Source organism: Neopsephotus bourkii, unplaced genomic scaffold (genome assembly GCF_033783945.1).
Source record: "Neopsephotus bourkii isolate Nb327-2 ecotype Australia unplaced genomic scaffold, CSIRO-AGI_Nbou_v1 NB_1589, whole genome shotgun sequence".
Taxonomy (NCBI): Eukaryota; Metazoa; Chordata; class Aves; order Psittaciformes; family Psittacidae; genus Neopsephotus; species Neopsephotus bourkii.
Genome location: NW_026902065.1, coordinates 3,765,350 through 3,792,744, shown reverse-complemented (window position 1 = coordinate 3,792,744; position 27,395 = coordinate 3,765,350). Strand labels below are relative to the sequence as shown.

General features: G+C 44.4%; 1 long non-coding RNA gene across 1 annotated transcript; it reads right to left on the bottom strand.

The window, feature by feature from the left end:
• Positions 1-320: 320 nt before the first annotated feature.
• Positions 321-26,965, bottom strand: LOC133222233 (uncharacterized). Its single transcript, XR_009728236.1, has 3 exons — positions 26,910-26,965; positions 2,972-3,056; positions 321-651 (listed from the first exon to the last, which is right to left on the bottom strand). It is a non-coding gene; the product is annotated as an uncharacterized LOC133222233 (long non-coding RNA).
• Between the last annotated feature and the right edge of the window lie 430 nt (positions 26,966-27,395).

The window sequence follows — 27,395 nt, the reverse complement described above, 5'->3', positions numbered from 1 at the left end:
CGACACCGTTTTCTTTCCCCTGCTTAAAAACTTTTTTCCTCCCTTTTTCCTTTATTTTGATTGTTACTAGGATTTCATTCAGTTTTTGTGTGTCTCTGTTCTACCCTTTCCCCCTTTCCCCGCTGTCCCCCTGCGGCGCAGGTCCTGCCTTCTGTGTGCGGACTCCCGGGGGCACCTGGGGGTTGCGGCGGGGGGGCCGGGCAGGCAGCGGGCAGCGCTGCGCCCGCGCGTGTCACGCCTCAGCCTTTATCCCGGTGGCGGCGGCGCTGCAGGGGCCGGCGGGGCTGGGCGGGGGGGGGGGAGCTGCGTTAGCGCCGCTCCGCCCCTCTCCGCGCCCGCGCTTCCCTCCGCACCGGGGCGGGCAGCACGCGAGAAGAGCGGGCACCTGCCCAAGGCGAGGCGGCGCGGCCACGGCCGGGGGATCAGGGCAGCCCCGTAATGCAGCGCCTGTTACTCAGTGTATTCAGGGATTACCTCGCCTCGAAGTGTAGGGGGGACTCTGGGTCTCCCCTCCTGCAGAGGAGAGAGGGGAGAAGCCCCCCCTCCACAAGCCTCGGGCCTCCACCCCGGTCCGTCCCGGGGCACAGCAACTTCTTGCTCCCAAGCCAGCTCGCTTTTAGCGTGTCAGCGCGCACAATGCAGAGCTAATTCCTGCTGCAAAAGGCAAGTGGTGAGGAATCAATCGCAGGCTTTATGCAATCAAAAGGGATGATGGGCTTGGGGTTGGGACTTTTTTTTTTTTAAATTCCCTGCCCCAGACTGAATTTCTCGTGCTCCTTACTCCCGTCCTATTAATAATCCCATGCAGGCGATTGCAGACCGAGGTAAAGCTATCATTTGTATGCGCCTGAAGATTAATTTCCCCCATGTACCAACTCAACGGCATAGTTATCTCTTTAACAGGGAAAACAGTTTGGCTCCATTGTCGGGTTGCCAAGACCGCCTTTTGAGAAAGGGAGCCCGGCTAGCCTCTGATCAAACTCAAAGGTTAGTTAAAAGACAAAAACAGCTGAAAATCTTCATGAATAATGCTGTTTCCCCGAGCCCAGTGTAGTGCAAGCGCACATTTCAATGCCAGAGCATTTTGTTATGCTGCTCGCCTAAGTCAGAATTTCACAGAAAAGGCAGAGAAGAAAAGCTCCAACAATTAGAGGGGGCCTGTCAGAAAACATTAACGCCTTCCTCGCCCAGCCTGTCAAGCGTGCTGGAAATAAAAAACTGGCATAGCGAATCGCACCTCCACCCTCCCGAGCTGAGGGAGGGGAGAGGGAGGGGGGTTAAGGACGGAGAAGTAGAGAGAGACAAATGGGTAGGCCCAGGCAGTTAACAGTCCCCCTCGGCTTTGCAGTTCACCCAAAAGCTGGAAAAAAAAAGAAGGGAAAAGGACCTGCAGCTGGATGTTCTCTCTTGATACTCATCCATCTCTTTCATGCTCCTGAATGAAAGGACCGTCACACACATGCCGTCTCTCTGCATCTTCAGCCTTTTCCTGCATTGGTTCTGCAAAGCACACCTGAGGTGCTCAGTGAACCAGCAGCACGGCAGAGCTGATACCAGCCTTTGCTTTCTGCTTCCTTCAAAGTGACACTTCTAAGTTTCCCCATCTGTGGCCATGCAGATGTCTGGTGTGGCTGACCTGCAACCAGGCTGAAACACCTCATGTCAGAGGAGCTGTAATCATGTATAGCAGCAGAGCTATCTTGCTCTTTAGATTGTGTAGGAAAACTCATTTCAATGTACAGCTTTAAATACCTGTACCTATCACCTACATGCTCGAGTCTTTTTCCCTAGTGAAATACCTGCTGTCAAGGACATCAAAGTATTTAAATCCTCCCTTGTGCTACCTGTAAGTGAACACCTAGGCTTTGACTTTCCAGGCCAAAACACAGATTTTCCCAAAGCATTTAAATTATGAGATCTGCTCCTTCTCTTACTGTAAGCAAAACCTCACTTAAACACTTCATCGTCACTTAAATCCTTCTCTCTCTTTTCTTATGTTTTTTTTTCCTTGTTGCCATTGCTGTCCCATTACAAATACATGTATATGTTAATAATCTGGTAAGGACCCAATTAGTACTTCCATAGCCAGCCTTTTGCTGGCAGAGGTGGGAGGGAAGAGCAGGGAAGAATACTGCTGTGTCTTGTAGTGTTCAATTGTGGGTCAAAAAACTAAAATTCCAGCAAACTATGAAGTGACTGAAGAAAAGGAGCATACCCAAGCTTCATCTGAGTTCTAGGGTGTTGTATCAGAAAAGGGGCACAGTGTCACACCTCAGACAGCATGTGAAAGAAAGACAAGTCAGGCTTTGCCTTTGGTTGGAGAGCTGTGCGATTCCTACATGTCCTATGTGGAAGAATCTCTGGCCTGGGGGACAGGATCCCCAGCCCTCCATCCCACGAACACCCTGCATCAGCACAGTGCATCCCGTCAATATGGTGCTTGCTGTTCCCTTCAGAGAAGGCAGGCATTTACAGCAGCTTTTGAGCCTGGTGTGTCCACAGAAAGATGTAAGCAGAGGAAGTGCCCCACTGAGCACTGGTTCTTACATTGGCTCTGACATGTTTGTCCTGGGCAAACACAAACAACTGGTAGGAGAGGGGAGAAGTTTCATGAGGTCCCTTTTCTTCCTCTGTCTGGCTATCTGGTACTTACTGTACTAATTGCAGAGGGAGAGGTTGGGTAAAAAATGCAGGGAAGGGCAGGTAAAGGAAAAATTGCTTTTATTGAGAAGGCATTGACCTTGTACTGAAGCTGTCCAGATTCATTGCTGGCTATGATTTGGTCCTGTCTCACTCTATTTTAGCCTGAGATCCACAGCTGCTAAACAGAGACCACAAGTAGTTCCTCACAGGTATCTGGGGATATGCAGCACTGGGAAAAGGTGAAAAAGCTGGCAATACACAGCGAGTCACTGATCCAGCCTCTGCTCTTATGCAAAGTGCTGTGGAAAAAGCCAGTGCACATTAGTACCTTCCTTATTTTTCCTGGGGACAGATAATCCATGTTTCCCTTCATCCCACTGTGAGGAGGATTCAACCCTGTTTGTGCTCTTCATCTGCCACCCCAGAAAGGGATAGTTATGTATTTCCCCCAGAAGAGCTTCACTTCCTCAGATATATCAGAGCAAACATCTGGATGTTGTCCTATATGTTACATGGAAGCTGCCTGGGAGCAAAATTCCTTTGAAAATGTTACCCACCAGGCCATGTGTGTCAGCCCTTTCTTAGACCCTGTAACAACTGCAGCAGTCAAGTTGCCCAGGTCTTCTGCTGATGGCTCCTATTTTACAGCAACACATTGGTTTCCTGTTTTCTGCTTTTATAAACTCCCAATAGCACTGGGGAAGGAAAGGTAAAAAACACAAAGACCCTTATAACCAGCCCCAACGGCACAGTCCAGGCCTTTGCGATAAGGGTGGGGGTTGTTTAATGAAATGGAGCCCAGACTCACTTGGTCCAGTTTCACAGAAGCAGATCAGGGAAAGAGTGCATGTTCTTCTTTTGGTATGGGGTCCTTATCCCTGCCTCCCCCGCCACACCACTCTCTTGCTCGCTCTCCCCTCTTGCTGCTGGTTGGAGCTGTGAGCTACTTCAATTTACACTTGCTGCACTGGCAGGGCTATATTACTCTGGAACAGGAAAGGAAAAGCCCCATATTAGTAAAGTGTGAAATGCAGTTTTGACTGAAAAGGGAAGCCATTTCGACAGGATTAGACCGTGACAGTGCAGATTAAAGCCCTGCCATATGGCTTGCTTTTACTTTCAGGTAACAGTGCATTGCTAATTAAGTAGTGATGACATTTCTAAATGAAAAAAAGAAAAAAGCCACCTGTATGTGAAATAAAGACAGTCAAGAGAAGGGAAGACATTAATTGGAGCTAATAATACTGGAAATCAGCCCTCTTTTATCATTGCGGTTGGCTTTGAATAGCAGAGGGAATTTGTTTGATTTGTTATTGAGTAAACAATAATTCATGTGTGCGCTCAGAGAGGTGAACACGGTGCTTTTGAAAGGTGTGTGACTGACAGTGCAGGAGAGCAAAGTCCAGCATTGCATCCAGGAGAAACCTGCAGCAGGCAATATCATAGAGGGATTCCCCACCCTGCTTAGCCAAGGGCCTGCAAGAGGGTGATGGAGGGTTTCCCAGCACAAGGCAAGATGCCAGCCTGCCTGCTTAAACATCAGTTACATTTAAGCACATGCTTCACTGTACTGGAGATCTTAGCTTTTCCATCTCTGCGGGTGCACCAGAGAATGGTGGTATAACCAGACAACACAAAACCTACAGTCCTTCCTACAGCCACTGCTGTGTCACTGTGGGACAGCAATAACTTCAAGACAATAAATGGTATCATATCAGACTGTTGGTCTACAAGCAACTGGTAATTAATAACCAACCACTTGAGCCTTTTAGATGAAGAATGTTCTTCAAAGACCTGAGACTTTTATTTGGAGCTTCTAAGCAATGTCTGCGTTTATTCCTCTGTGCCATACAAACTGCATTTGGAGCTGCTGACCCAAAAGGCTGAAGAACAGGCAGCAGAATGGGACACATTTCGCTTAATTACCTTTTAGCTTTAAAGGCAAACCACATTTTAGGTTACCATAATGCACATCATGTTGGTCTGTCCATCTGTGGACCCTGACCTAGAAAGGGCACTATCAGTGTCATATCCTTCAAGATTGAAGGTACTGCTCCCCCAGAAGAAGAAGCACAACTTTATCTCTTCTGTCTCTCGCTGGCTGTGTTGCCACTCAGATGTACACCAGTGTTTCATGTGGTTCTTACAGATTTTGCATGCTTAATGCTTTGAAGTTGGAGTTGAGCATCCAGATAAAGCTCTAGAAAGATGGGTATCCATGATGAGCCTGGCAAAACTTTACACTTTCTACTCTCAAATTTTTGCTTCTTTCTTCTCCATGTCTTCAGCCTCCAGTTTCTCATATACGGGGCTGTCACAGCGTGAGAGTTACACTGTGGACCAGCTTCTAGGCTAAGTTCCATTTGCAAAAGTCTTTATGAAAGCACTACCACATCCCTCACCAGCATGGTGTATCAAGAAAAGTGTGGGGTGGAAGGAGACCAGCACAGACCAAGCACAAATCAAGAGGGAAAGCACAGAAATAACTTTCAGAAGCATCTCACTGCAAATACTACCCACCTGAATCCCAGATTCCTCTGGGCTTTACCAAAGGTTTGGGTTCTGCCTCTTAAGGATATGCTGGTGAGGATGGTGGCCAACTTCTCCTGCCTCTGAGGCCAGCAAGCCAAAGAGATGAGTAAAAACACTGGCAACTGCTCCCATCTATACAGGAAGGTGGATGGTATGGATCTGCAGTATCACTGGAGGCAGTACAAAATTCTACAACAGAAGTCACAGTAAACATGAAAGGAAAAGAGGCTTCCTATCAAACCAACTTGCCGTGTACTGCTGGGCAGGACACCAGCACAGAACCAATGAGCAGAAAGGAAGCATATAGAAAGAGCACCACCGGGCCAACACCCCTGACACCCAGCCAGCCCCAGGAGACAGTCCTATAGCAGCAAGCAGCACCCCAGGGCTCCCTCTTCTCATGTCCATGCAAACGCCAGAAGAGAGACGTGTTTGTGCAAGTGGCTGGTAGAGGAGGCTGGCAGGAGAGGAGGCAAGCACATGAGGGTGATGGCTTTATCCTCCATTCACCTACCTGGTCTGTTTCTGAACCCAGATGTATTTTCACCTTCTACAACATTCCGTGGCAATCACTGTGAAGGGATTATGATGTAAAGACAAACAGAAATAAAATAGCTGCTGTCAGAAGCAGTGAGCAAACATCCTTCTCTCCTCCCCTTCTCCAAAGTTTCTGTCAGAAGATGACCATGGCCCAGGGGCAGGTGATGAGAACAATGACAGGTCCACGAGCAGCACTCTGCTCAGACTGGGCTGTCCCTTGGCTTCTCCGCATGGCCAAATCCCGTCTTCTTGGCACATCACTTTTAGTTACTGCTATTCCTTGCTCTCTGTGTGGGGAACTCCTACTGACCAATGGAGCATTTATAAATAGAACAATGTTTAATTAACACAACAGTAGGACAGACTTGTTGAAATACTTCCCAGACAGCAGGCAAGGGCCCTGACAAGGAGACTATTATGGGAATTTTAATGAATCCTGCCAGAGTGGGAAGGCTTCCATACACCTACATTGCAATGACTAATTTTGTTTGTGAAAATTGTATTGGTAAATGATGTAGAGTGACAATAATGCTGGGGACCAGTGAACTGAATAAAGTCACTGGATGACTATGTGAAATACTGCCTACAGGACAGAGCAGAGTGCTTACTAAATGCAATGCAGTCATAGGTCCGAGTGCCCAAAAGCCCACGTCAGACCCAGCTACAAATGTAGTTTGCATAAGGCAGGCAAAGAAGCAATTAAATAACCCAAACAAGGATCTAGCTGTGCCAGATGCCACCACAGCATGAAAAGAAGCAAGGACTGCACAGCGACTTCTGTGAGACACGACCAGGAGCATGTGCCTTATTAACACGGCTGTTAAATGCATGCCTGCTAGCTAGCTGCTGCTGCTGTAATTGAGACAACACACATATATCTTTGCCATCTCCCTATCTAAGAAAACAGGAAATTAAAATTGGCTACCTCAGTGATGGGCCTGTGTGAGGTTCCCACCTACCATACAACAGCGTAGTCCTGATAAGAGGGATGTGTAAAATGTGAATCAAGGGGCACTGAAAGGACAAGGTTTACAATGTCACTGCATTCCCTTAAGTCCACCTCCTCCTAGCTCTGTAAACTACTCTTTATTCTCTATCAGAGACACTGTACACCATCAGTAAGCCAGTGGCTGTAAGCGGTAAGTACTAATGAGCTCAGAAGTTCAGAAACAGCCTCTTATCCTTCAAGATCTTAAGCAATGAAACTGCCAGGAAGACAGTATGCAATGACAAATGGGTTATTCTTGAATTTGCTATTTTGGCTGTCCATTGCTGTATTGTATGGACAGTAGCCAGCAAGGGATGCTCCTGCAGACCCTGTTCTTCTGGCTTCATCATCATTATACATTATGCATCTGAGGATCTAGGTATTAATGGGCAGATTCAAGATATGCATTACCAAGCCAGGGAACTTGGGGCCAATTTTCTTCTCTAATTTTGCCATTTTGTCCCCCTTACTGGTATGTGCCATTTATTCTTTAGCAGAAAAATAAGGTGAATGCACATTGATTATTAAAATATGTTGCACTGAACTCAAGAAAAAGATGTTGGAAGTTTAGCTTTGCATGGAAGTGTGTGCTAGAATACTAATAAGCATAGGCAGATGCAGGTTTTTGTACCTTATTTCACACATACAGGAGCAAAATAGTCTGCTTTTTTGGCCTAGACAATGACATACACAGGGCTGACTGAGCAAGTCAAGAAAATTATTGCTGGAAATTTTGGTAACACATAAGGATTTTACTGATCTGAAGTGAAACTTTGCAAAACACTTGCCATGAGCCTTGGTTTGCTGAGGAAAAGAGGTGAGCAAGGAGTGAATATGTCCTTTCTACTGCTACAGATGCCGCTGCACTTGGAGGTGCAGGTTGTGAAAACATTGATTATTTTTATCCACATGCGTCTGTTGAATTCTTCCTTTTGCATAATGTGGAATCCTGCCTGTCAGATTAACTCAGTCCTTCATGCCCAAACAAAAGTGCTGGCCCCCGACAAATCCATCTACAGCACACCTAGCTCCATTGGTGGGCATATTATAAAAGGTAATGAGTTTGATACTCCTCTCAGCTCCAGCTGCTGTGGCAGTGTGTAATGAGCCCTGCTGTATGGACTCTGGCTCTCACACTAAAACGCCATTGAGAAGTGAGACAGCATGCCACTGAATTTAATTTACTGATTAGCATCAGCTGGCCCCAGATGATGGAAGGTCATATGGATGGAGGGTCAAGTGGTATAAACAGCTCCAAATCTCCCTTCTGCCCAAGGGCTCAGAGCCAGTAAGCCCCATGGCAGGCAGGCACAGATCTGGAGGGGGCACGTTGGCTGAGCAGGCTCCACAAGCAGATTCCTTCAGAGCATCTGCTCTCCCAGATGAGGAACCCCTCCTGTTGACTGTACCCCATCATCATTTTCACAGCAATTTAAAGAAAATCCAGTGCAATAGGCCAGGTTCCTTGGAGGAGCTAGTCTGCCATTGTAGGTACTGCTGGTGGAGGAACTCTCCTACCTCCGTAACAACTCATCACACTGTATTTTCCTTGTAGGACATCAAAGATTTTTAGATCACAAAGTACCATCATTCTATTTCAAGAAAGAGAAGGTGGAGAGAGAATTTGAAGAATCAAAAAAAGAGCCAGTTCCAGGGTTGAAGGAAAAAAAGAAGAAAATGGGGGCATGTGATGGTACCACCTTCAGTGATGTACAGCTCAAGGGCATGCAGAGCCAAAAGCAGTGACACTGTAATTAATTCCTTCCAGAGGTTATTTTCTGCCATGGGTTTATATTAATATGTTGTAAGTGGCACTAATTTTGGGAGCATTTAAAACTAAGCCAAATCAACTAGAAATCTTGAAAGATTCATTTATTATAATCAACCTAAGGGTAACAGACCTGCCTCTGCTGACAACTAGTCATCCTGTGCTTCAGTGGATTATGATCCTAGGAAAGCAGTACTAAGACCCAGCAACCTGGCAGGGAAGGGGTGCTCTTTCCTATTGGCAGGACGGGTAATGCTGTTTAAGGATGTTCCAGTCTTAAGCCCAGAGATGTGACTGTCCATTAAGAAACAGTACGGCCAAATAGGGGCCTCTGAAATATGGAAATCTGCTAGTGGGGATGGCAGGCCTGGGGCACGATGTGCTCCAGGCAATTTCTGCAGCTGCTCTTCAAAGACACAGTCATTGAATCCAATGAGACCACCTGAGGAGCAGGAAGCCTTCTTGAGAGAGTAACACAAGCAGAATGAGACCCCCAGGGAGTGAAATATGGGTCTTTAAAAATCTACCTCATTGCGTGGATGGGGGTTTCTAGCACAATGCGTGTGCTTGGCTCAGCTCAGCCCATACATGCTCATGTTCCTTCCCCGCTTACAGCACACCAGGGGGTTCATGTAGGCGAAAGACACGCATGTGGAGTGACAGGGGCCCAAAGACAGAGCTGCACAGCTACATGTCCATGTGGGCAGGCTGTGCAGCACAAAGCCCGGTCCCATCGCTTTTCCTGCATACTGGCACTGCATGAACCAACTGTGGGTTTATGCCCAAAATGTTTCTCTTTCTTTAGATATTGCCACCTCCGCCAGCACAGACAAAGACCTGTTTGTGAGGCTGCGCTCCTTTTTTGTGGGGATGACAGGTGGGAGCTGAGGTCTGATATTAATATACCCTGGTCTGAAGTGGGCCGTGCATGGGATCTCATCTAATTTTCCACCCTGAAAAAACACGATTTTACTTTGCTCGAAACTTTCTCTGAAGAGAATGAGCTCAATTAAGAAAACCACAACAACACAACTTTTAAAAAACACCGTCCTTATTGTCCGTGTGGGTTTTGGGTGGGCTGTGGAAATTGATTTACGAGTCAACCACTTTTCTCTTTTCTTGCCATCTCTCGCTTGAGTGGTTTGTAGGCCTTGGCCCTTTCTTTCACTCAAGGAGAATAAGGTTGTCTATGGAAGAGGTCAGCATTTCAAATTGGTGGAGTTCAACTGCACAAATGACATAGAACTGACAAGAAAAGACAGGGGGTTTGGAGGTCATAGACTGCATAGGTCCTGGTTAGGGTTTTTGCTTTGTGATGGGACCTGGCACCAAAATGAATTAAATAACAGGCTTAAAGACTATTGAGGGAGGGCTGAATGCAAATCAAAGATAAGTAGAAGTTTTCTTTCCTAAAAGGGGAATAATTTTTTTCCTTACCTCCCCCTTTCCATATCTGCACAGGCAAGGTCTGCATGTTAAACATGATTTAGCAGGCATTATTCTGGAGCCTTTTCATCAGGTTTCTGCAGTGATTGCCTATCTTGGCCTATGATTAATGATCTGCTGTGCAATTTGGAGGCTATAATGACTCAACAATCCACACACAAACTATATAGTCGCATTCCTTTTGCAGATTTGCCAAGCTGTTACCAAGGGGCCCACAACCAAGCAGGATTGTTAGAGAGATAGCTAAACATTTCTGCAAATGCCATTCTGTCCTTATCTTGCTGAGAAGTGCGTTGGGCAGCAGGCTCATTTACGAAATTCAAAGCCTAGATTTCAGTGGTTTCTTTAAAAAAAAAAAAAGAAAAAAATCTGGACTGAAATAATCATTAAAAAGGCTGCTAAGAAAAGATCCTGGTATATGGCCCCTCAGTGATTCTACAGACAAAATACTTTCTTTGTTTCCAAATTTTGAATCTGATTAATTGAGGCCTAATGCTATTAATGCAACTTGAGAAAGAAAAGTTAATCTTTGGAAAACCAAGCCATAAACGAAATCTGAAAATCTAAGCAGATTTTGAAGCAAAAGCTTTGTCTTCATTTCATTTTCTATACAGGAATAGGTTATGAAGATTTATTTATAGTTTTCAACTGGATCAGTATCTGGGTAAAAAATGTCTGTAGAATAACTGCTCTATGAAGTTCTTTTGTTCAAAAAATGGATCCTGATGAGAGTCATCTTGGAAAATCCATACTTACTGTTTGTGAAGTTGCTTTCAGTAAAAGTAAATGTAAACAGGAAAAGCAAGGACAGAGCAACAGATGAAATCCGTCTTTCAGAAGGACGTCAGTTATCATATGAAAAAATAAATAGAGAATAATCAATACATGTTTCTGCTTCCATTATTAATTGTTAGATACAGCCCAAATAATTCAGTCATAACTGAAAGAATTCTGGTATTAGTTCATTGAAGTCACATTCACTTTAATGATTCATCCAATCTTAGTTTTCTTTTTGTCTGGCTTGAGGGGCATATAGCTGGGAACTGGAGGGGCGTACAGCAGATCCATTCTATACGTATTATAACTATTATTATCATCATCATTATAATTTTTATTATGGAAGTGCCTGCAAGCTTTAAACAGGGATGGCGCTCCACTGTGCTAAAAGTGAACCCTCATAATAATACTGTACCCTCATAATGAATGGTATCTCTTAGTCCTGTACATAAAGCACAGAGACCCTGAGTTTAGAAAGCCTTCATGGTTCCAGACTTAAATAAAACTGTAAGTGCTTCATTACATCCAGACTTAAGCAAATGCATCACACTTAAGTCTATGTCCAGTGTGGAGACTCGGATGTCTCCAAGCTATTTGGGAAGAAGGCCTTTCTTTGATCCCACTGTAGGCAACAGCAAGCTCACATGCTCTGGCTTCAGAGCTCAACATGTTAGAAAGCACCTGTTTAGAGGAACATTTTTAATACTAAAAAATAGGAAGAAAACAATAAGTAACTGGAAGGCTCAGAGCTGTCACACTTTCCTGCTGATGGGGAGGAAAGAGTAACAAACCTCTGTCTATGAATACACTCAGGCAAAGCAGCATTTACCCACCTTTCTTTATACAGGGGTTTTCACCCTTGTGCCAACCCACAGTAATGTGCCATAGAGGTCCTACTCTTCTGTAGGTTTTTAAGTAATCTCTGCCTCAAGTATGTACATAAATAAATAAAATCAGTTGTGAGCACACTGCTGTACAGCCATGATAGTGCAGCTGTGCATTTAAGTCTATTAATCTATGAATAGTGGTGTAGCTGACACTGCCTTCAGGGCAAAGGGATGGACTAGATTAGGGTCAACAACCTTTCAGTGATGCTTTGCTAGCCTGTGGTTATCATACCCATAGCAGAGGTTATGCAGGACAGCCAGAGCTTGTCAATAACTGAAGATGCTGCCTCTCAGAGATGCAAATACCTGCTGCTGCAGTGGCATTATCAGGCTGTGTGAAACAACCACTCCTCCTGACATGGAAAGCAAAGCAAAGAAAGCAGTATGGATCACTTAAATGTCTCAGATTTCACTTTCAGGATGCCAAGGCATATAGCTCCCAGCCTTGCCTGTGCCTCTGAAAATCAGCATCTGTCCTCTCAGGTGGGTGGTGTCTCCAAATCTGCTTGGGACTCCTCTTCCTTCATGAAATCACAAAACAAGAAAAGTAAGCACTTTCACGCAACAAAAATAAAGGTCCAGAGCAGGTTTATTCAGAGGAAAAATTTTGTCTGGGATCCAACAGGTGATTCTGAAAAGGATGAGGAAGTCAGCAAACAATGAATGCTAATTTAAAAGCATCTTTAGTTGCTTTTTGTGTGAGTGGAGTTTGCTTGGCATCTCTGCATCCACATGGATAGTAACTTGCATGGGAGCAAGAAAAGGCACCAGACTTTTACCACCCTCTGTGGGAAACATCACTGGCACGCAGTCTCCACAACAGCTATGTCCTTGGCTTTTCTACTGGAACCAGCTGTTTCAAATGTGGGTCATGTTTTCTGTGAGACAGCCAACCGCCTGCTAGGCAGTGTGATGAGGTCAACCCTCATTCACACTGGTCATCACCTCTCAGCTCCTTGTGTTTAGTGACCTTCGCTTGAACTGTTGCTTATAGGTGAACTGGACCGAGATTTTCAGAGGTCATGAGTGAATCTGAAGACAACAGTGTCTGGGTGTGCGAGAGGGAACATTTCAGGAGATTCATTTTCTGGAAGGAAGTTTCCAATGCCTTCCACAGCTGAGCTTCTTCAAGGTATCTCTCCCTAAACACCCAGAATTACTGGTGAGTTTTTTAAAAGGTCTTTCCCAAATTCTGTCATGCTCCCACTTACCTGAGTAAGTCAACTTCACACTTGACACGGACCAGGTATATCTACAAATCAAACTGAAATATGGGTGACATTACGAGCTGTCCATCAGGTTTCTTAGCACACCACCTTGGATCCAGCCAGACTGGAAGCCTGCTACAACCAGGACTTTTAAAGTATTTTGACATTTTCCTTTCCAATTCAGAAAAAGGAGCACAAACAGAGGAGAAGTTATTTAAATCATTTTAACCTTAAGAAAGGTTCAGCTGAGGTGTGGCTCAGATGTTACCACTGATTATTGACAGGGACAGGGCAGGCTTTCTTTCCTCTGATTTCTCATCCCAAGGGATTTCATACACTGTAAGCTCCCAGGTGATGCTTGTACACCTATATCCGTGTGGACTGCTCAGTGTGCAACAACCATAAGGTTGGACAATAAAGAAAGTACAGAGAACATTAGTCATTTTCTTTGAAACTGTGTGACTTGGCAGTAAGGGAGAAACTGTGTTTAGATGGACATGTCATACTGAGATTACCATCAGTTTGCATGCATATTAAATTTAACTGCTAGACACATAAAGCTCATCCAGTTCCAACCCCCTGCCATGGGCAGAGACATCTACCACCAGACCAGGTTGCTCAAAGCCCCATCCAACCTGGCCTTGAACACTGCCAGGGATGGGGCAGCCACAGCTTCTCTGGACAACCTGTTCCAGTGCCTCATCACTCTTATAGTAAAGAGTTTCTTCCTCATGTCGAATCTAAATTTACCCTTGTTCAGCCTAAAGCCACTCCCTCTTGCCCTGTCACTACATGCCCTTGTAAAAAGTCCTTCTCCAGACTTCTTGTAGGCCATCTTTAGGTATTAGAAGACTATTATAAGGTCTCCCCTGAGCTGTCTCCAGGATGAACAAGCCCAACTCAAATGAACAGAGGATTAAGAGTCACTCCAGCTTCACTCTTGGCAACATTTTTTAGTCCAAGTGTTCTAGGAGGAAGGACTCTGGTCTTTAGTGATGTCTCAGGACTCCTGGAAGGCCAGAGTTCAAATGCTGGGATTCAAGTTTTAAAAAAGCTAGAGACACTTACACACAGCTGCAAGGCACATACTAATGTGTTTCTCAGAATGCCTTAAGTCAGGCCTCTCCTTTGATGAAAGAGGAAGTGAGTTTAGGTAAAAGTATTGTAGCTTTAAGAATGTGGACAAATGTGTAATCTTCCACAAGGCAATGAGGAAACAATTTCACCAGGATCTGAAAAATCTGCCCCAGAATCATTCAGAACTACTTCAAGCACTGCCATACACATCAATGACTATTTGCCAAACCAATGCATAGTGAGTATCTGAGCTAGTAGATCATGTCTTTAAAATGCTGGCTGTTGGCAAATAGTGGCTGACAGTTGTAATCACCATTTTCATGGGTTATTTTGGGAGTCAGACATATACAATTTGAGAAAGGAAAACAGGGATGATCACAGCTACTTCTAAGGAAGCCTGTCCATGGAAGAGCATCTTGTCCAGAGCTGTATATTGTTTCTCACTTTTCATTTGTGGAGCTGTAATTTTTGCCCAGCTTATGGAATCACCATTTTACAGAATCACATTTAAGGATGCATGTCAGCCAGTTGCAAAGACAGGAGCTAGAAGCTAATCCTTGTAAATAAATAAAAGGTATTGAAGGATCAGTCCCTTTATAGGGAATCTTTTTTCCCATGCCTCTTTTTAGTTATTTCAGCACCTTTATATGCCAAAACCTGGTAAAATGGGGCCATAGGGCTAAAATACCTAACAGCCAAGAGCCTGGAAGAGACTTCAAGGAATAGGAATGCCTTTTTTCTACATTTCCTATGGTCATGCAGAAGCACAACACTATGAGAAAGTAAAATCTTGGCCTTCTAATGCATTTTATCCTGCTTATTAACTAAATGCAGGGCAAGATAGGCATCTCTATCTGGTCTTGTATACTCTGTTGTTTTAATAGGAACTATTGGGCTGACTTTCCACAGATTAAGCTGTTAGTTTTTGCTTTATTTTCTGTAAGGCAAGCACTGTAATCCAGAGATTACTAGAATAAACAGCAAGTGTTAAACCCAAGTATATTTCATAGCTAACAACAGTTAAATTATAAGGGCTGGACCAAAAATCTGAGCTTCAGATTACCTAGTTAAGGGATCAGAACCACACAAAGGGTTAATGTCTGCTCCTCCAGATGTGAACTTCATTAATTTAATCTAAAACATCTTGAGAGATAATAAGACACATATTTTCAATTACAAAAATTATTTAAACAGCCCTAATCTTGCACTTCATGAAACCGTTTGCATTCACTCTAATGTCAAGCTCTGCAGGGGAATACGTTAATACAGGAAATGTAACATCTTCTAATTACAGTACTTCTATAAAACAGAAACAGAACTGAGTTTTGAAGGCTGAGCTGTAAGCAGGGTCTACTCCATGGCAAATGGGAATGTAGAAGCAGTAGGGTCAGTTGTAGACAGATGGGGTATACTATATTTTAATTCTCTGTGGAGACATCATGCCTGGGAAAAGATCTATTATCACAAACTGTGTATCATTTAGAAATAAAAGCACACTCTCATTGATTGAGTAGCTTCCATAGTTATAGGTCATAGAAGAGAATTACTATGTTTTTGCATGCCTGACACAGCTCATCAGAGGATTGCATGCCAAAATATGAAGAATGAACAGCATCTATGCAATATCTTTAGTTTCTTGGTCAGAACAAGAGAGGTAGCTCTGACCTCTGCCACTTGCTGTGGAAGGAGAGCAACAAACAGCAGTGCAGTATTTCCCTCTCAGTCAGACCTGAGGCTATCTGAAAGCACCAATCCCATTTCACTTCTGAGGCTTTGCTTCAGCTCTGAAGGCCTCCATGGTGATCGCACTGCATGACTGTGCAGTTCAGCTTTTGGGACCACCTCAGCAGCTTTGAGGCTACAGCTAAGAAACAAGTGCCCAGGCCAGGATGTCATGTTGATGGACTGAAGCTTTAATAGGTATGTCATGAAAACCAATATGAATTTGCATATGCAAAAACTTTACATTATCATTCCAGACATGGTGCTGATGCTACAGCTGTGTGTTCTCCTCCATGGCAGCGGAAATGAGCCTACTGCTTGCATGGGTACATGGTAGGTCAGCTCAGAGGTGCTCATAGCCCATTGAAATTCACTGTGAGTTGGGTAATATACTGCTTCAGTCTTTAGAAATCCTGACCTTACCTTACATGTTCCTCCTATCTGATAAGATTTTCCCAACAGTAACAATGACTTTACTGCTTTGTAAGCAGTAATAATCTGCAAATAATATGATGCTAGTAGGAAAAGACACCAGTTTACACTAGAACCTTTTGTATGACATGCTATGCAAAGAGCAAAGATTATTTCTATCAAGGGACACTTGCTATAAAGAGCTTTTCTGTCACATCACTATACCTGGACTTTTTGGAGATGCAGCATGCATATTTTTGGAGAGGTAGCAGCTTGATTCCCTCTTTGAACTTGACTAGGCTACTGCCTGTCTGTACCTGACAAACTGACAGAGAAATGCAAGCAGGGAAACATTTCCTTCCTGGAATAAATATGCAGATAAAATTCTTTGCTGTGAGGGTGGTGAGGCACTGGCACAGGGTGCCCAGAGAAGCTGTGGCTGCCCCATCCCTGGCAGTGTTCAAGGCCAGGTTGGATGGGTTTTGAGCAACCTGTTAGTGAAAGATGTCCTTTCCCACTGCTGGGGGATTGGAACTTGGTGACTTTTATGGTCCATTCCAACCCAAAACCTTTCTATGATTCTACATGTATTCAAACCCAGACTCTACCACAAGCAGTTACCTCAACTGCTTGGTGATACAACTTAGTGGTGCTGCATCTATGTTGTACAGGTAGATAACTGTGTCTCTCTCCAACTCTACACCCCTATTGGTAACAGAGCGTTTGCCAGTAGACAATGCAAGAAGTATGGTGGCTCCTGTAAGGCTCTGGCACACACAAAGAAATCAAAATCGGGCTTAAAATAATGAAGCAATCTTTTGTGCAAAAAGTTTCCTAGTGCAGCAAGGGATCATCCATCTATTCTACGTCCGCCAACCCACCCACCAGTATAAAGGCTTGGTAGTGTGTGGGACTGGGGTTGGGAGAAGGTGATGGGCAGGGACAGATTTTTTTCTTGTTCAAATTGCAATTGTTTGTGTTGCTGATCTAAGGTAAATGACAAGAAATTGAAAAACACCCCCAACACACATATTTCAACTGAAGCGAGCGCTTGGGATTATTTTTTTCCCCCCTCTGTGTCTGTTTGAAGGTATTCTCCCAAGTTGACAAGCACGTGTTTTGGAGACCATTGAAAAGTTTCTGCCATAAATAGAGGAGGCAGCTTGGCTTAAGTGTTGCTAGGGAATACCTGGCAACAGGCAACAATAGTCCTTTTAGAGAGCCCAGGGCAAACAGTGACCGTGGTAATGGGGTGGGCTTAAGGGAGGCTCCTTGCCCAAAGCCCCTCCACTCACACTGCGCTTCCAGCCCTGTGCTGTGTTCCGGAAATTCCCCTCACAAAGCCCCCCATTCAATGGAAGGTGGGCCCGTGCGTGTGCTTTTCTGGCAGGGAGGGGGCTGCAGAAGGAGGGGAACTTCTAGCCAAAAAAAAAAAAAAGAAAAAAAATCCAAACTGTTTTGAAGCACAGAAAGTGCTAAATTTGTAAAAGAAGCTGAAAAGGTAAAGAAAGAAGCATAATGGGGCCAGGGAATGCCCCCTGAATTTTGAACAGAGAGCAGAAAAGAGACCCTAAAAAGCAATTAGTGATGCTGCTTGTCGCTGAAGAGTGAGCTTGAAGGAGGTGGGAAGGCGCAGAAAGGAAGAGGGCAACTCCAATCACTTAGTAAAGTGCGAGGGGAAGGGAGGGGGGATACAGGCACAGAGAGAGAGAGGCTGGCGCCTTCAGGAATTTTTATAGTAAAGGCGAATGGAGGCACATGGCGAGGGCAGTGTCTGAGGAGCGCCTGGAGCCGAAGGCACATGCCAAGCTGGGTCTTGGCTTCACCTTTGCTGCTTATTTCTGCAAAGCTAAGGAAGCAGCAGGGCCAGCCTGTCTCTCAGTGTCCCAGTGCGTGCAGGCTGAGCCTCAGATTCTCACCCATCCCTGTGAGGAGGGCTCCTCAGCCAAGCATCTCTGCCTGACGAATGAAGGCAAGAGGGGCATTTCTGAAAGACCTCTGGTCTCTTCCTCTCCTTCCTGCAGATCATTCCATTTCCAGCCATGCACAAATGCCTATTTAGCCCCACATTCCCTGTGCAAAACAAAAGTAAGCTGTCTGCTCATTAGCTGGGAGTTGTTAGGGGGGGAGAAAAGGAAAAAAAGGGTTGTCTGAACGGGGTTGAATAGCTATAACCTTAATGGGTTGTCAGAAGTCTGCTGGCAGCAGGGTGAGGGCAGCCAATCCCCCTCTAGTCTTTTGTCCCAGACATTGTTTAGGATCAGTGGTAGCTCATTAGGTCGGGACAGTAATATTCTTGATGATCCTGTGGGGCTGAGGCTTCAGACTGTGTCTTCAGCTGTTTTCTGATGTCAGTCTGATTCATGGAGAGGTATTTATCTCAACAGAGATCCTTTGGTGGAAAGTGTTATTTACCTTTCATATCCTGATTGCTAACCTTTGACAAAAGTTGCAGCTGGAAGGGGAAAAGGGGAAGTTGAGAGTCCTGCCTTCATGAGCTGAGGTGTGTTACAGTGAAAGGCAAGCTGAAAAAGCCAAGTAACTGGGGCCTTGGCCTACAATTTGGCCTTACAGTTTGCCTCCTTGTATTTCAGATTCTGTCTGTAAAGTAAGGATAATCACCCATTTTGCATTCTACGGGTGGTGAAGAACAAAATATTAGAGCGTGAGGTTTCCAGGCAATGGGCCAGATAAGTAGCTAAAATTAATACCTTTCCTGCATTCAGGGGTCCTAGAAGGGCTGGGCTCCTTTGTTGTTGTTTTGTGCTTTTCTGGTTTCTAACAACAACAAAAAAATATTCTGAATTAAATTGTAAATCCAAATGGATTTTTTCAGTTGTGTATAATTCTCTTTATATCTTATACTTACTTTCAGCCTAGCAACATGAATCTGCTGAGGAAGGGAGCAAAGTTAAACCCCCACCTTCCTTCAGGCACCTCCATCTCTGACATACTGGGTGCAGGCATGGGGCCAAACAGATCCTATTCAACAAGGCAGGCCAAATCCCCAATCTTAGTCATATTTGCTGTTGGACAGTGTCACAAATCCAAAATGACATATTGCTGAAGCGATGAAACTAAAGGATAACTGATCACACAGCAGATTTCCTTGTAATCACACAACATGTTTTATAGCCACTTGCCACTCTCACCTATCACAGAGAGCAAAGTACATTGTCATTCACTGCCCTCTCCAAGACTTTACTTCAGTATTTAAGGCCTGAGGTTTTCTAAGGAAACATTGAGAGCTCCATGCAGCTGCCCAACAGCCCTATTAAAAACCAGCCAAACTAACAAATAATGATGAAATGATTTCCTTATTTATTTTGTGTTAGAAAACAGAGTGGACAATGAACTGCTCTCTGAAACAAAGGGGCAAGAACTACTCGTCCTTTTCACTCCAATAAGAGGATGGTAAGTGCACAAAGGTCGGCCTACAAACACAAGAGCACAAGGCAATGGGAACAACATCCCAGATCACTGGTGAGGGCAAAGCCCACCAGCAGCTGTCTCTGTGGTGCTCCAGATCTGGCCAGAGTTGAAGCAGCTGCTGTGGGTATCTTGCAGACCAAGATAATTCCCCTATGCTAAAATCCTGGGAAATGATTTGATGCCTGCCCGAACACCACCAAAATACAGAGGAAAGCTTGTGACTCCTCCACTGTGGCTTAGCTGTGACTGCATTTGGGCAGCTTCTACCTGGGGTGAGCTGTAAGTCAATATCATGAATTATAAGTTCTGCAGGAAGAACCATCACCCCAAGGGGGGGACAGAATTTCAAACCTAAATTAGTATATTCTTAAAATGGGGGCATATTCTGCGCTCAGTGAAATACCTGCTAGGCTGAAGACTATTCCTCACAGGTTGCCTAACTGTAAGGGAGCACAGGCTTTAAGAGGTGCCTACCACCAGCAGCACACAACAGAACAAGCAGGCCATGCATCTGTTGAATAGCTCCAAGAATGGATTTCTACCTGATGGGCAGCAGAAGAAATGCTGCCCAGAGATGAAACAATGGCAAACATCTCATCAGCTGCAGTATGGGTTTTGCTGAACAGCTTTGCTGGGCTCTTTTTGCTGGCTGGTTTCTCTGGTACCCCAGAAACAGCCTAAATACTCAATCCCACACCTGGGCTACAAGGAATACAGGTGTCTGTGCCTGTGTTCACAGGATAAATCAAGCTTGGCAGGATATAGCAGAAAGTGGGAGTTTTTTCAGAGTTGTTCAATAACCAGCAGCATTTCTACTATGACTGAAATACTACAACTAATGGGACAAGTTTTTCTCCCTACCAGCATCAAGCAGAGAAAAAATGATAACCACAATCACTCAAAGGCTTCTGAAATATTTCAATCTGTTTTAAAACAATGTTGAATTTCTAACAGGGGAAGTAGAGAGTTTCTTCTGGCACATACTGACCTCTCTATCTTGTGCAGGGCTTGAAAACTGCAGGCCTGAAATGAACTTCTGAGAGTTGTACTGTGAGTCTGACTCTGTGTGTGATGATAAGATATACAAATTATGAAACTTTTAAATATTACTAGTAGAGTGAATGTTTATGCTTCTACAGAGGGCTGCCATTACAATAAACAAATATGATGACATGTTTTGGTGCTGTTTGAAATTTTAACAATAGACTATCTTGTCATTTCAGTATAATGCTTTTGAGTGTGACAAAGATATTAATCCACTGCTAATGAATTATGCATTTTAAGTGTTATCAAAATGCCTACTTGCTGAAGAAAATCTTCTGTTACTTAAACATCCTTCTGTGTGAGCAAGCACATACTCACAAACATGCACACCTGCACTTATCTCTGCCCACACGTGCATACAGTCAAGCCCCCAAGTACATATGAATGTACGAATGTTCAGACATGTATGAACATGTAAACCTATGCACAGACAAGAATGCACATGCACAACTTGACACAACTACATACCTGCATGCATATGGATTCCTGCATGCATGGTGACCAAACATATACACACAGATATAAACAAGTATACCTCAGAACATGCACCAACCCATACACACATCTATGGTGCTCATGCACTTGCACACATACATACTTGAATGCAGGTGCACATAGATGCACACCCTGTGCATCTAATCGTGCACACACCCCCATGAGCATGTAATCAGAGAATTATAGAACAGTATGGGTTAGAAGGGACCTTCAAAGGCCATCTAGTCTAACTCCCTGTAATGAGCAGGGACATCTGCAACTAGATCAGGTAGCTCAGAACCGCATCCAACTGGCTGTAAATGTCTCCAAAGATGGCACACCTACCATCTCTACGGGCAACCTGTTCCAGTATTTTACCATCCTCATTGTAAAGACTTGCTTCCTCATGACCAGCCTGAATCTGCCCTCTTTTACCCATTGTCCTATCGCAACGGGCCCTGTTAAAAAGTCTTTTCCCATCTTTCTCATAGGTCCCCTTTAAAAAACTGAAAGGCTGCTCTAAAGTCTCACCCAAGGCTTCTTGTCTCCAACTGAACAACCCCAACTCTCTCAGCCTTTCATACTCATTCGGAATCAAGCACACGCCGGTACATACCTATGCACACAGACTTGCATGCATCTATGTACATACACACCGGCACCCGCGCGTCGCAGCAGGGGCAGCACCACGGACAGCGCCCGCACCCTGCCTGGCCATTCCGACGTGCATCCCTGCTTGGAACACGTGAGAGTACTTCTGGAATCACGAGGCAAAGTCACGCTGGAAATACTCCCGTTTCCCATCAAAATGCCACAGCCAAAATGCCTGCCAAGCACGTTTTGTTTCAAAGAGAATATTTGTAGGATCACCTGGCTTAAACACTGAGGAGGTACGCCGTCCTGGAAGCAATTCATGCAGCTAAGTACATAAAGAAGAGCTTTATTTCCACACTGCACCACAGGACAGCAATGGCATGGGTATCCTCCCTATAATGGTTATGCTTTCTCATGTCCATCTTTAGTGACTCACGTCCAGCATGGAAATGCATGCCATAACAGTAGTTCATCCCTCATGCCCCAGCATGAAGCTACAAAATAGCTTAGTCAGTGAAGACTTCAAAAGTGATGGTCTGATTGCGATGATGCTCCTAGCTTTCAGGTGAATGTGGTTGTGGTTCTTGCTGAACGTGTAATGGTAGAAGAACATTGGGTTGTCTGGACACAACAGCTGAAGTTCACTAAGTCTTAATGCTCACTCGGCCACAGGAGAGACTGTTGACCTGAGCCTTCTGATGGTGGTTAGGAAAGCAAATTCATACATGCTAGAAGGATGACATGGAATCTATGTGTATAGATTAGCTCCATGAATGGCAGACAGGTCTGAGAAACACCAGCAGATTGAGAGTGACTGGCTGTAGGCTATGCTAATATTATACTGGTCTAGAAGTCTAAGAGAAAGGGTACTCTGGTTCTCTGTGAATGTACTGGGCAGAACATGGATTTTATCCATGGCCATGAAACCCTTCATGGGCTCTGTGGTGTTCTGCCCAGCACCCCCAGAAACACTTGAATTAGCAACGCTTATGGGAAGTAAGGGCGTATATGTGCCAGATACAACTCCTTCATAGTTCTGACAGATCTGACGATTTCAATAAGCACAAGGGGAGAGAAAGGAAGCTTTGCAGTACATTTTTAAAGCAAGCAAACTGCCCAAGGCAGTTTGAAATAGGGGCAGAATCCAGGGGAGCACAGTGCCCACAGGGGCTGTACCTCCACATGGAAGAGCACACTGCCATGCAGACACACTTGCAGCAGGACCAGCAGCTTTATCAGCCTGACACACACATGGGCTTTTCCTCTTAGCCAGGAGTATCCGCTTGGGCTCAATACTCTCTCAGCACATGCACAGCCTTGAACTAGCAAGTTCAGAGCCAAAAGGGTGTCTTTTCCTTGAACTCCCTCACAGAACAACCACAATCTCTCCCCCTGTTTGAGACTCAGCCAAGCATGCGCTGTGCCTCCCTCTTCTTGATTTCTGATTGTTTATTGTGGTACAGTTTGAAACAGGGAAAAACACTTTACATGCTCCTATTTTTTATTGCCAATTCTAAGTTTTCAGTTTTCTTTGAAGTCTTCCATGACAAACAGTACCAGGTACACACTGACTTTATTACTGCATTTTTAGTTTCAGGCTTGTGGCTCATGGCGTACCCAAAGGGGCTGAATGAAGGCAGTACAGAGCTGGGCAGCAAGGGATGCAGTGTATGCTTGGAAAGCCCAAGCTGGCCTTTGCCCAGAGAGGAAGCAAGGTTGCAATAAGCTCAATCCCTTAATCACTTTATCTTATTTTCTCTGCTGCAGCACAAGGGGGTACAGTGCGGTCAGGACTCCAGTCCTTGACTGCTGATGCAGAGCCACCTTGGACTAGTACAAGATTAGGATGTTCAGCAGAAATGTAAGAAACTGGGGAGGTAGATTTCTGCTCTGCATTACTGGGAAAGAGAACTGACCACATATCTGCCACAGGCAAAGAAGCAGACGCATAAACAAACTTGGAGGTCATAATCTCTGCTCTGTTGAATAGCTGGTTACTGATACAGAGTCTGACATGTGCTACAAATGAGCATATATTCTATGTAGCCTCATGAGCAGAGCGCTTTACTTACAGTTTGAAGCTCCTGGCTGGGACTCAACAACCTGCATATTACAGCCTGAAGAATGGAAAAGTCTGAAGTGATTTACTGCAATCTATTCCTGTTACATAAATCACTGTCAATTAAAACATATAACAGTGGCCTACGGTATAGGGACTGTACACAAGGTAAAACTCAACACCACATTAGGGTGCGCTAAAGCCCACAACTGGTCATCACTTAATAAATGTATTTTGGCTATGAAGAAGTTACACAATTCCTGAATTCAAATCCTGCAGTGAAATCTAAAAGAGGCATTAACCCTTTCCTCTTTAGGGTGGATGGGCAGTTGTGATTCGTAGAGCTCACAGAAAAGAAAATATTGAGACCAAGAAATATGAAGGCCTTAAAATACAAATCATCATCTCCCAATCCAAATCATTAGTCAAGAAATTGGCCACAAAATGAGCAATCACAGGAAAGCATTTTCAAAATAATCCAGAAAGGCAGCAAATTCTTTTAGGATCAACTCCAAGCAAAGAAGTAGGAATATTTCCTCACAAGATAAGATAGAAAGTAACCACTCAAAAGAGAGAGAATGCAGTTTTAGGTAAAGGCATCTGAAATGAGTCTTAAATAGGACTAGATCAAATTGTTGTGTTTGTATTGTCTGGAAAAGTGCCACAGTGATGGTGGCCCACGCTGCCCACCCACCCCATACCCACATGAATGTGTGGTGGCTGCAAGGAGCCAGGCACAAGTGGGAGTGCCGGTGCCAGCTGTTCAGAGTTCACATCTATCCCAGACCCATCCCACATCTGTCTGTGTGTGCGGTTTGTCAGGCTTGAGAACGTCCACATGGAGACCCTCAACAAGCAGCATGGACCTAACCTTGCCTTCATCACATCTTCAATAGCTTGCGACCACCCTCTGACCATGCCTGAAACACATCAGCAACTAAAACACAGCATCTCTTCAGTGGCTGCTCTGTACCATGGGACACCAGCAAACACACTGGTGAAGGAAAGGACAATCTTGTCTTTGGTTTCAAGTAGCCACAAGGATATAGTTCACAGGAGCATCGGCCACCATCTAATAATCTGTCTTAATTAGGAAAAAAAGCCAGGTAGAAATGTCAACATAGCTTTTGTGTTTAATCTGTTAGATGAATAAATCCTTTCAGGTTGGACAGTTTGACTCTGAAATAACTTATTCTTGTAGAGAGAAGTAGAGGGATAGATTTATTCTTTCTCTTTGCTAAGTGCTGCAAAGGCCTTTCATTGCAGGCTAACCACTTTTTAAGTAATTATGTGCTTTCATTTTTGATGCCAAGGGCTGAAGCTGAATCCAGTTTTGTTGGGTTTTTTTTCCCCTTAATTCCTCAGTGACAGTTTAGAAAGCCTTATTTGTCCAAGCAAAGTTTCTCTTGCACTGCAATTCACCTGCAGTGATATCTGTTCAATAGTGACCCATCACTGTGGGACAGACATTTCATCTCAAATTCTTGCAAAAGATTGCTTTCGGTAGCACTTCAGGAGAAATTGAGGAACCCCATGTTTTGGGAAATACCAAACCACTCAAGAAACAAGCCAGAAATCATAGCTGTTTTACTGAAGACCATTAGTGAACCTGGGGCTCAAAACTGTGCATAACAGTCAAGGATGCTGTTTCTCTCCTCTGAGTAGAAACTCCAACTTCATTCTGATCCCTCCCCATGCCAGGCTGGTTTTACCACATGGCACCTATTCTTTGTTGGTGTTTCTCTTGGCTTATGTCAGTCTCTAAGAAGGGGACCCTGACACTTCATCCCTGGTAGCGCTAGCTATTTCCTGTGTGATATCACTTTGAGTAATTCATTTCTAAAAAGCCTGTCCCTGTGTTTGCACTGTAAATACACACACCGTGTCAGAAACCTCCTTTCAGTACATTCTGCTAAGCTTAAACAAAACTCTTGATTTTGGAAACACTAGACAGGACATTGTAAATCATCACCTTTGAAGGCAAAAGGCAATACCTTCCTTTTGCTAAGTACACTGGTAAAGCTGCACACAGATATTTTCCAGAACTTTGAACAATTCAGTCTCCCGGTAAGGAAAAAAAAAATAAATGGCCTGCTTAAACACCTGTATGGAAAGCGATATCTAATCTTTTATGTTCGCTATTGGAGAGTGCTCAGGTCAATCAACAGTCAATAGAAGGTAGTGGTAACTCTTATTTTCTATTTTAGTTTACAGTCCAGGTTGAGTATTTGTTTTTGAAAGATTGGAGAGGTTGGTTGGCAGTGCCAGGGAACCGGACTCTTTTTATCTGCGTGCATGTTATGAGGAGGAGGCAGGTGCAGAGCAAGATTTCTAACACCGTCGGCAGCAATAATCCCCACCTGAGCATTGACTGGCCACCTGCTCTTCAGGCACACGGATAATGCAGGCTCTAAGTTAACCTAGTTCTAAGTGTCTGCTAAGCAAGGACTCATAAATGACTCAAATTACAGTAACATCAGTGGGTATGTCAATATATCAATATTTGATCACTGACAGTGATTCCTTCTGGATTCACCCCAAGGCACACAGCCCAACCTGAAATGGTCTAACCTAATTTAGCGCACCTGTGGTTTATGGAGGACCCATTCCAAGCACTGCTGAAGTTGACAGGTAACATCCTGATACCTTCCATGCCACGAGCAACCCAACTTACTATTAGAGCCGAAGTATCCCGAAAGCTGATGAATGCTGTGCTTATATTTCAGTCAGCAGTCAAAATCCAAGATCTCACACAGAGTTTGGGCCTCAATTTACAGTGGGATTTATCATTTTTATGGGAAATCACTTTCCCCTGTTTAGAAACACATGCATCCTAAAATACATAGCATGAGACAACTGTTCAGAGGCACAACAGACAGGAAAATGCAGAGCTGTCCAGAATCGAGTTTGCTAGGAGGCAGTGCAACTATTTTTATGCAAGGGAGAGGAAAAAAAAAGCACAGATGAGGCTTGGCCTCATTCTGTTATCTAAATTGATTCATTTATTCCCTGTAAATTACAACTGTCTACATGGCAAATATTCCTGTGAGCCAGGACAACAACATTCCTTGCTCACCAGTCCTGATATGACGCTGTACCTCCCCACTGACTGAAATACCAGGCTTTTCTCTCTTGCTGTATCTTACAGAGATGCCACAACACACAACAAGAAAACATCTGTGGCAGGGAAGCCTTGCAGAAATAGAGCTCCACACTTAAACTAATGGGTTTTTATCTTTCAGAGGAATATGCTATGTACCAACTGAAAGAGCTGCCAGCTAAACACATTTACATCACTCACACTTACCTACAGGGAAGCCATCCCTGGATTTAAGTGCAGGTGGGAATGGATGAGCACTGCTGGGGACTGTGCTCAGCCGAAAGGGTGTGAAGGAAGAAATACTCTGTAAACACCTCATTAGCAGACAATTAAGAAGCAGGGAAAGTTAATTGTGGATGATTTTGCAACCATGGCAGGTGAAAATGAAATAAAGGCATTGGATCCCCTAAATTTGTGAGGGGTGCACCACTTTGGCAAGATGGAAATGAGAGAGCCACTGGAGTGGTCACTCCTGACTCCTTCCTAAGACCCACTCAACAAAGCCAGGGAACTACAGACCAGTCAGTCTTAACTCTGTGCCTGGCAAAATCTTGGAGCAGATTCTCCTGGAAGGCATGCTAAGGCACATGAAAAGCAACAAGGTGCTTGGTGACAGCCAGCATGGCTTCACTTAAGGGGAAATCCTGCCTGACCAATTTGGTGGCCTTTTATGATGGGGCTAAAGAACTGATG